The sequence below is a fragment of the Pinus tabuliformis genome, chromosome X (genome assembly GCF_031772625.1).
Source record: "Pinus tabuliformis cultivar Carrire ecotype Pingquan chromosome X, CPIR1, whole genome shotgun sequence".
Taxonomy (NCBI): Eukaryota; Viridiplantae; Streptophyta; class Pinopsida; order Pinales; family Pinaceae; genus Pinus; species Pinus tabuliformis.
Window position 1 is genome coordinate 1,650,738,850 of NC_142308.1, and position 10,912 is coordinate 1,650,749,761.

The 10,912-nt window shown below is 37.8% G+C and overlaps 1 long non-coding RNA gene across 9 annotated transcripts in view; it reads right to left on the reverse strand.

Annotated features, from left to right (window-relative positions):
- Window positions 1–8,505, reverse strand: part of LOC149146356 (uncharacterized) — a 205,686-nt gene extending 197,181 nt beyond the window's left edge. For 4 of the 9 annotated variants that reach the window (XR_016264310.1, XR_016264309.1, XR_016264311.1 and 1 more), the window contains exons 1-2: window positions 5,634–7,151; window positions 5,430–5,516 (exon numbers count right to left, since the gene is read on the reverse strand). This is a non-coding gene — a long non-coding RNA (uncharacterized LOC149146356). The other 5 variants (XR_016264315.1, XR_016264313.1, XR_016264316.1 and 2 more) reach the window with 5 other exon arrangements.
- Window positions 8,506–10,912: the final 2,407 nt, after the last annotated feature.

Sequence of the window (10,912 nt, forward strand, 5' to 3'; positions counted from 1 at the left end):
AAAGAGAAAAAGCTAAGGTTCAAAGAGCTTTGACACGTTTTACAAATGAGTGGATAGATTCTGGGGTATCCATTGTATCAGATGGGTGGACAAATATTAGAAACCAACATTTGATAAATGTTCTTGGTGTTTCTTCTAGTGGTGCAGTATTTATTGCATGTCATGACTCCTCCTCCATCACTGCATCTGCACAAAACATTGCAGATCTCCTATTGAAATCAATCAAAGATGTTGGTCCGAATAATGTGGTTCAAGTGATCACAGATAATGCAGCAAATTGTAAGGCAGCAGGAAAAATTATTGAGCGTACTCATCCACACATCTTTTGGTCTGGGTGCCTGGTTCACACATTGAACCTTTTGATGCATGATATTGTGAAACACAAAGATTGTGGGTGGATTGCTGAGGTTTACAGGAAAGGGAAGCAGCTCATTAAATTCATCACAGGGCATACAAGGGTAAACTACTTCTATGGCACTTACTCCAAGTTGCAATTGCTTAAAATTGCAAAGACAAGATTTGCTAGTTATTACCTCACCTTTAGGCGGCTAGTGAGGGTGAGACAAGCTTTAACTAATCTGGTGTGTGCTGAAACATGGGATGAAATTAACACTGACACAGATGGTGCTAATGCAGTCAAGGACACTGTTCTTGACAGTTACTTTTGGTCACAGGTTAAATATGTTTTGCAATTCACCAAACCAATTTATTACATGATCAAGTTTGCAGATTCAGATCGACCAGTAATTGGGGAGGTGTATGAGCAAATGGATAGCATGTTGGGGCAGATTAAAGACATTGTTGAGCCTAGAGATACCACCTTGTACAATTATATTCGTGTAGAGGTGCAAAACCGATGGGAAATGCTAAATATTCCATTGCATGCATTAGCATATGTTTTGACACCTAAATACTATCATCCATCATGGCTTTCAACACCAGCACCTGGGGGGGGAAGCAGGAGAAAACCACACCAAGATAAAGAGGTTCACGAAAAATATATGGCTGCATTGAGTAAATTAATCCCTAATGAGGAGGACGCTGCATTGGTACGGAGACAGGTGAGCAACTATACGCTCAACACTGGTCCATTTGGGAGCATGCATGCAATTAAAGATCGAGAGACTTTTTCTGCTCTTGAGTGGTGGAACATGCATGGAGGGGGTACTCCACTTCTACAGAGTTTGGCATTGCGGGTGCTATCACAGGTGGTAAACACTTCTTCTGCAGAGAGGTGTTGGAGCTCTTATTCTTTCATCCACGGTGTTAAAAGGAACAGGTTGAGTTTAGACCGGGCAGAGAGCTTGGTTTATGTTCATTACAACTTGCGATTGTTGTCCCATTACTGTGAAGATGCAAAGTCTAATAAAGACTTGTTGATTTGGGACAAGAATCCAGAGGAGCCCAATTTGGAGGATGGAGTGTTGCGACTAAAGCAATTAGAGGATGCTCTTTTCCAGGTATGTCCATTGTGGTATGAATTTTCCAATTTTCCCTTATAAAGCATTTCTCTAATTCATGTTTTTAATTTTTTTGTTAACTAGTGTTTTTTTTTTTGCATGAATTTTTTGAGCGATTCTAGGATGATGATGACCGTGTTGATATGCCACCACCCCCACCCCCATCTGGTCCCTTGGTTCCTAGGTTCCATGGTTCAACACCAACAGCAGGGGGTTCTTCTTCATCAGTTTCAGTGCCACGACTTACACAGGCACCATCTTCTTCATTGCCACCACGTGGAGGCCCGCCACCACGTTCTATTCGTGGTGGAAGGAGGAGAGATTAGTAGATATATTCACAATCTACTACTTTTTGTCATAGATTACTCATTAGACTTGTAGACTTGTGAATTTGAATTTTGAACCTTTTTGGCTTGGCGGTGACCAAGTGACATATTTTGTAAACATTATTATTTGAATTTTGGACATGACAAATGTTGACAGTTGCTCACTTGCTAGATAAATCATAATATGCTCTATGTTTTATGTTTTATAATATGCTTAAATGTTTTATGTTTTATAATATGCTTAAAAATTTGATGTATGTTTGTAATAGCTAGAATATAGATGATTGTTGTACATACTAGTAACTACAATGGAATCATGGATGCCATATCTATCTTGATTTATGCAAAAATATGCATGTTTTCATGTCTTCTACAATTAATTTGGTATTTGGGATGTTTGTTTTGAGTATAAATGCAAAAAAATATAATATATATATATATATATAGCAGACGCTTCCGCGGACGCTTCGCTTCCTAGATTTTTGGAAAATGACGCTTCCGCGCTCCCGCTTCCGCTTCCGCTTCGTGCAACATTGCTAGGGATAATGGCCCTCATATATCCACTGATACATAGATACAAAATTGGGGCCTGTTGTCAGTCCATCGACAACCAATCTACCCTCAACAAGATACTCTGACCATCTAGTTGTCGCATGCTCTCTTAGCTTCTCTCAGTCGTACCTTCTACCTGCCCGATCCTTCGGCTCCCGATCTGCAGTTTCTGCCTCTATCAATGCTCCAAGTCCATCTAGCCACTGAACCTCGGCTATCAATCTACTCACTAATTATGCCTTAGTCCATCAAGGGCACAACACATCGAGACTCCAGTCGAGTTGTTCACAACTCCACTTGTGAACAACTCTCAATCTGTCCATTGTTGCTCCTCAGCTACTCAGGGACTTCAACCCACTATGGTCTTCCTGCGCTGCTCCAATGAAGACCAACATAGGGCACGGAGGGCTGCCACCTATCACTGCAAGATGTCCATCTCCCATAATGAACACTGGCTGGGAGGAATGTCGATCATCTGCTGTAGATGTCCTTATCCACACACAAGTCTAGGGCTCCCCAAACTGCTCCTGGCTTATCAAACCCTTGAGCTCCAACAGCTGTCGCTCTAGCAACTACATTTGTCCACCAAAGTGTTACACGTCGGGCTCCCACTTGGAAACTATCACGTTGTCCTACAGCAGACCATAAATACCAAATCCACATCTACACTTGGCCCACTCTCACGCTACCCTCCAATAGACCACAAGTGACCAATCCTCATTATAGCATCTACTCCTAATTAGGGCATCTAAACATCTAGGAAACCCCTCCACATGGCTGCTAACAAACTTCAGCAACGGTCCTCTCCTAGGACACTTATTACTCCACTGCAATATTTGCTCCTAGTTGTGGTTTCTTAACACCCAAGAAAACCCCAACAAATGGCTCCCACAGGTTGTTGAATAACCGATCCAAAATTGATCTGAAACATGGATCCAACACCTACAAAAATGTATCACAATACATACCTTGGCCCATTCTTTGAGGTCTGCTCCACTGCTACAATCTAGGCCTGGTTAGGGCACAAAACACAGTCCCTTAACAGCCTTAAACTCTACCCAAAATTGCTCCTAATTGGTGCGGTTGCCCTTCCTTGAGGGGTCGAGGATGACTGCTCCAAATAAGGCCTGTTCTAGCCCTCAACCATGCCTCAACCCACCTTCAATCTCCTGTGGCATGCTACAAGAAGGATTCAAAAGCCTGCGGCAGACTTGTTTAGTGTCTACCCACCTTCAAACGGCCCTCAAATAGTCCCAATATCTACCCCTGTGCCTCGGCCTCCTTGTACAGCAACTCAGTCACCTAAAAGAGGCCTCAAAACAATCTTCTTCTCCAACGCAGGTCACCCTTCTTTACTGCGACCTAGACAGAAGTATCCTTCTCCTTCAACAAGCTTCCTTTTGTGATGTGTTGAAATGATCCTCACTCACCTCATATTTATACACAAACATGAGGGCTACATGTGGTGTCAACAAGTCTAATTTGGACACAAGCCGACCTGCTCTTTTCTCCCAAATTAATCCACAACCACATATATTAACTTCAAAAAATCATAACTCCATCGGATGATCTTCGTTGCGTCAGATTCGTCTCGACGAGAGCTATCATCCTCGTCCATCACATGTCGAAATGTGCTTATGGTTTTGGCCCAAATCACGATGGGTGAAAAACCCCAAGCTTGGGTTTCAAGCCCACAATGCCATTTGTGGAGCTCCTTCCTTCAAAACCTCGATCCTCAAGGCTTGGAGTACCTCCCAAGCTATAAAAGAATCAACACGTACACCTTGGAGGCTTCTCTACTTCGCACGTGTGGAAGAGGACGAATTTTTGGACTGGTTTTGGAGGCCGAAAATTTCAGAGATTAGGGCAACATTGACCAGCGTTGACTTGGGTTGTTTGACCTAGACTTCGATCTGGAGGGCAGAATTCTGATTTTTGTAGGCCGCATTCATTGGCACAATTTTCGAGGTGTTTGGGGACAGTTTGACCATGCTTACTTTAGCGTTGACTATCTGGTTTGACTGTAGAAATTACAACAAACTTTGACTGGGTTGACCGAGCTGTTTTTGGGTTGACTTTGACTCCCTTGGCAGACCACATTCTTCACCAAGCTTCTTAAAGGACATTTTGGGGCAGCTTTGACCATTGTTGACTTTCTTATTAGGGTTGCATTGACTGTTGTTGATTGTTGATTTGGCAAGATTGTTTTGGGCATGTAATTCTGATATTTATACTCTCTCCCTCTCTGTTGAACTATTGAAGAATAATAAGAATATTTGATCAAAGGGTTTCTCCACATTGGAGTTTGTCCCTGGCATCCACCATATATTGTGTCCTCTTGTCTTGGCTTGTCTTCCGCATATGTTTTTATGTTCTATCTGCATTTACTATCAATGTGATTGATGGTTGATGTGATTGCTACTGGAAATAATTGGATATTGTTATTGGACAGCGAAAGAACATTGAAGTAAATTGTGCTAAGCATAGAACATACCATTGTTAGATATCATTTTTGGGATTCAACATACCATTGTTATCTAAAATTAACACCATGTAGTCCCCATATTGTTATTATTGTGCTCTATAGAAGCCCACTATTGTTATTGTTGTGCACTTACATTATTATTGTTATGTAGGCTCTGATTATATTGTGACCCCTTAGACTCCTATATATAGAAATGAGGTCTTTTCATTTGTATCATCCAAGAATTGTTCATTTATGTAATGTAAAAGAGGTTTCCTCCTCGAAGAGGATAATTTTTAAGTCGTTGATCTATCTATTGGAGAGCTGGTTGCATAACAGTCATTGTCCCATTGTTGTCACTTAGTCTAGTAGTTGTACCTTAGGTTTCCTTTCCTTAGGGCCCCTGCTAGATTGTGTGGTAACAGACCCCACTATAGAAAAAAGAAAACACTCCTGAACTACCACCTACCAATACATAATATTAATTACAACAAGCCACCTCCAAAAGGACTAAATCACTAAGCCATGAGTCACATGCTACACACTAAGAATAACGAAACATCGTGTCATGAACACAACTAACCACAAATCCAGCTCTCAGATAAATCCATCCCAACAGATTCTAACCTATTCCTTGCCACTGAACTTTCTGGATCACCTTAGCGTTTAAAAAGCAGACATCACACATCTCAACTCTTTTGTTGCATTCCTCAGCTGCAAAAGGAAAATAAGTATGTGAATGCAACATATAATTCATAGCCATTAAAATTGCAGCACACTGTTACAAACATAAAAATCAAAACCATGAAGCTAGAACAGGAGAATTTTTACTTTGAGAGCAAATATATTCATGCAAATTTGTCATTCTCTCACATTATCCTTCAACAATCACCATTAAAGCCTGCAATTACTGAAAAAACAGCCTCCAAAACGTGTAATAAAGGTAAACACTAAGACTAATCACTACCACTGAACATTAACAGAAACATAAAGCATCTTTATTATAACCCCCTAAATGAACATACATCTTTTACTATTTTCAATATGTTCAAAAGCAAAGTAAATCGGGCAGACAAACTTGATGGGTGGAATTTCTACTCGAAACGTTGGGACATGTCTAAACTCCAATACAGTTCATATCCAGAAAAATTAACATGTGACAGACAAACATTAACATCAAACATGCAGTGCCCCTCAACTATGTCTGGTACTGCAGGGTGTCCGTGACTCCATAATACATACAAACCAACCAAACTCGAACAATAAAAAGTAATCAATGGCTACAATTAGGCCACCAAATACATACCCTCAACTACGTATTGCCACCTGTCCTTTAATTATTACTTATTCAGGACCTAAAACATTCCACAACATCAACTGACATGGTTTTTGGCCCATTTGAAAATTTAAGTCAACTCCTCTTGCTGTTTTATATCACAAGAAAATGTTTTAGCCCAATATTGACAACAACGTTTTGCTGTCACCGATTCATACAGGCTTGAATGATCTATTGCATATATTTCGCGTTGCCACGACATGTCTGCGAAGTGTTTAACAAAACTACTGATCTGATTTTGTTAACGTTGGGTTGAAAATAGCTAAGTTTTAACAAAACAAACATTCGCAATCTCTCTTGGTCTTGTGGAATTGACTGTTTGATAAAACTCCCTAGCAATTTTAATTTTGTTGACATCGTATGCAAAAGGGCTGTTCCGATCTGAAGAAGTATAATTGACTGTTGGATTTGGAATGTTTGATTGCTATGTATTTGACAACATTAGTATAAGACTTCTATAGACAATAGATGCTAAAAGATTTCTCTGCCTAAATGAAATATATGTCACTGTAACTCAGAAATATATGTCACTCTGTACTGTGAAAATTCATTACATCAAGTGATTTACTCTGTAAGGATTTTCTGAAGATTGGATGCAAAAGAGTTGGTCCATCAGAAGAATATATGTGACTACTGTGTTCCGCTCAAGGTATGCACGCGATTCTTTTGAGTTCTATTGAGATTGTCTGTCATGGAAGAATTATATATCCAGTTATCCCATTTCCCTATTATTGTATCATAAATATTTGACTTGATGAACTGAAAGAATTAATTATTTGTACATATCTACAATTGCATCCGTTCAACCAACAGCATAGAGATTACAAATAGCCAAGCTCTGGTTCTCTATCTTTTTTGGTGCAAATATTCCCCACTTTACATCAACATTCAATCAACTAAAATTTCTACGCTTGAAATGCATCAAAACCCTTAATGCTTAAGATTGAACATTTCCATGAAGCCAATACCAAATATTCCTTGTGGGTTTGCAGCCCTGAGACAGGACAGAGGATACTAACCTCATAGCTGTCACTGAGCATTCTGGATCACAACAACACACATGGCTCACCTCCATTGAATATGCAGCAAAAGGAAAATAATTATGTGAATACTACAGGCAATTGGTAACCGTTCAATTTTCGAAGTACCCTGTTACAAACAGAAAAACCAGAGTGATAGAGCTAGGACTGGAGATTTATTTATGCACATTTTTCCCACTTCATTCACAGTATCCTCAACCAATGGGCATTGACTCCTGCCCCCGAGACCTGAAAAAACAAACAAGGAGACAAAGCTATTAAATCATTACTGATTAGTATGCTCCGACCGCTCTCGAAGAGGCGTCCTACTTAAAATAGACCATAAAAGACCATTGACTTGACTTATTATTGAGAAAAAAGGTTTCTGGAGAGAACTGTGTTAAAAATTGTTATTATTGTGAACGCCATTCATAAATTTTTTTTTTTTTTATTTTTTTTTTTTTTTTTTTCTTTTTTTGCTATAATGCGATTTTTTGGAGATTCTGGTGATGGAATCCGGCGGAAGAAATTGAGGTTGAATCTTGATTGGTTGCAGTTAAAATGGTTTTTTAACTGCATATTTGGATTCAGTACCCTGAAAAACCCCTGGGACGCTTTCATTGTGCAGAAACTAGCTATCAAACTTGCGATTCCAATAAATTCCTGCGGGATTTCGACTGGAAAAATCCACCAGAAAAACTTTCAAAAAATCGCATTATAGACAAGTGCTTTTCTTACTAACATTTTCGAGCAGGCCATGATCAAAAGATAACACTTACTTTACTCAGTCGGAACCCACTGACACTTTTTCACACTGGCATTTAAGATCAGGCCATGATCTTAAATAGAGTGCCAAATTTAATGAGGCCCACGTTTCCATCCGTTACCAATTAGCTTTATAAGATAAAATGTGGCAGCCTGCAACTCTGATTGAGTGGTCTGCACAGAAGGGAGAAAAATCTGAGCAGGAAGGTGCAGGAGAAGCGATAGGTTCGTGACGGCTTACGTGGAATGACCATATTTTACCAGTAGCGCCTCCCCTCTCTAGCGTCGATAGGTCGGTTCCTGGACGTTTGTTGCAGTAACTGGGCCATAAATTTTGTCGCTCGTCAGAACACGGAATAAGACAAAATAGTGGATAAAGGCGGCTGAAGTTGTAACATCACGAGCAATCTGATTTCATTGAAATAGTGAACTGGCCTGGTACATGAATTCCTCAGGAGCCAACGAAACAGAATCCCCGAGAGGCACCCCAAGGCGCGGAGACGCGATCGAGATCTGCAACATATTTTATGTTGTAATATGAGACACCGGAACATAGGATAATGTCTAATTCAACAAATATTTAGATTTTTTTTTTGGAAATTTGGTTTACGAGGATTTTATAAAGGTAGTAGTACTGAAGGATGAAAAAGTAAATGTCTTTTTGTGTTTTCTTTTCGCATTGTGTCGAGTTTATAGGACTTCTTTGCCTTGTAAATAAATTGGAGAGTCAATTTCAATCCAACTATGGATGAATCAGAACATCCAAATCAATCCAGCGTACAAATGTACTGGTTTTATCTCTAATAAAATCCAGTGTTTTTTCCAATCCAGGTCAGAGAAGTGGGAGCATCGAAGTGAATCATGGGTTAGATATGGCTAAATAATTTAAATGAATAATGAATTAGACAGATAGGATATGTAAAAAAACTTGTGTCTGTGAAGTGATGATGAAAGATTTTCTTTTACTAAAAATCAATTTGTAATAGTAATTTTGTTCAAGATATTAAATAAATTGATATGATTTTAATTTGTTGATTAATTTAAACTAATGTAGTTTACAGTAATGGGTTTGTAAAAATGTTTGATTTATTTCACTAATATGTGTGAGAATTTTTATTCCAATAATAAAGTTATAAAAATATTTGATTCATTTGATATATATTTAATGAATAATAGAGAGGGGAAGGGTTGTCTCTACAAGAGTGTCTTAGGTTAGGGTTTGCAACAGAGTTAAGATTGGAAGTTACCCCTAATTCTACATATAGGTTTTCAATTAAGGTATTTTTGGCCTATTTAAGGGAGAAGGGTGATCATGTAGAGGGGCTAGAATGAGGGCTACCAGTGACTATCACACCAACTACTAATGTGCAAGTCACATCAAGAGCATTATCGTGGAGTCAAGTGGTTATTGGTACACGAAAGAGGAATCTATACAATAATGAGGGAAACGTGAGCAATATAAGGATTCATCCATTATTAGCCTGAATGTTAAGGGAGTTTTGAGGTTTCTAGAGGAAGATATTGATTCGTCAAGCCAACTGTCTTCCTATCGTCTTTGTTTTCCCTACTAATAGTCTAGTGTCATAAGCTAGAGGTGAGGAAGAGACAGTTGACAAGTGTTATTTTGAGAAGATTAAGCTAGCTACAAGTTCGAATAATATCAAGTTTCAAGGACAGGTTGCATTGCAACATGAAAATTTTAACCTTGTAGGCAAGTTTGGAATTGCTTGTCATATTTTTCCTTCTCAAAATGACTTGTTTATTAAGTTTATGGTCGTTGGGCTCTTAGTCATTAGTGAATGAGAAAAAATAGTGAAAAATGGGAAGGGCTTATTGAGCTAAGAGGCTCATTCTACAACCCAGTATGAGGGGATGTGTAAGTTTGTCTGTCCATCCGTCACCCTTGAAAAAAAAATGTGTTCTAAATAGAAAAATAATGTCAGATATAATAAAATAAAAATAAATAGAAGTAAAAAAATGTACGAATAAGATGTTTAAATCTTATACTTTTCAAAAATATTTCAACAAGAAATTTAAATAAAACTGTTAAAATAAAACATTTTAATGTTGTATATAAAAAAATACTCATGTGGGTTATCAATAGAATATTTTAATAAGAATTAATATTGACAAATGCTTAAAAATATATTAATAGTAAAAAATTATTTTTATTTGCGTGATAAAATGTCTCAATGTGTATGTGATGTAAAATATTTTAATGTAAGATATATTATATATCATTTTTAAAAAATTATGTGTATATCATGAAAAATAAGTTTTTATGGTTAAAACGTTTATTTAGTCATATATATACTCTATTTAGCATTCAAAATACAATTTAAACAATGAAAATTAACACATTGTATTTTGCACTCTAAAGAAGTTTGTACAAAAAAAAAAAAAAAAAATGATCCCTCTTGGCTCATGTTAGATTCGTACTTTAGATGAATCTATGTTGGTTATATCTAAAACTATTAGACTTTAAAAGAAGAAGAAACAACTTGTGTAAACTTATGGAAAGGGAAATTGAAATTGGTTTTGGGAGAGAATGTGGTCATTAATTAGTTATTATTGTATCAAGAAATGACATTGATATAGAGATTCGATGGAAGGAAAGTCGCAAATAAAACAATATCGCCATAGATTGGAAGGGTTTGGAGATAATAACTTGAGTACTCCTTTATTTTCATTACTCTGGCTAGATGTTGGATAACCTTTGTAGTCAAGAATATTAGGGACAAAGAGAACAACAAAAAGGGAAACGGATATTATGATAGCTCTGTTGTTTCCTTAAAATAATGGACACCTTATTTTGGCCCACTAAAGGAGCAGAATGATGTTATTCCTCTTTGGGAAAATCTATCCTATCTACCATTAGAGCTCAAGCAAAAAAGAATATTTTGGGTCAATGAAGACAAGTTGTGCCAATTCCTAGATATGGAAGAGAAGACTAGATGGAAGGAGATATTGAGTGTGAATAATTTTCTTTG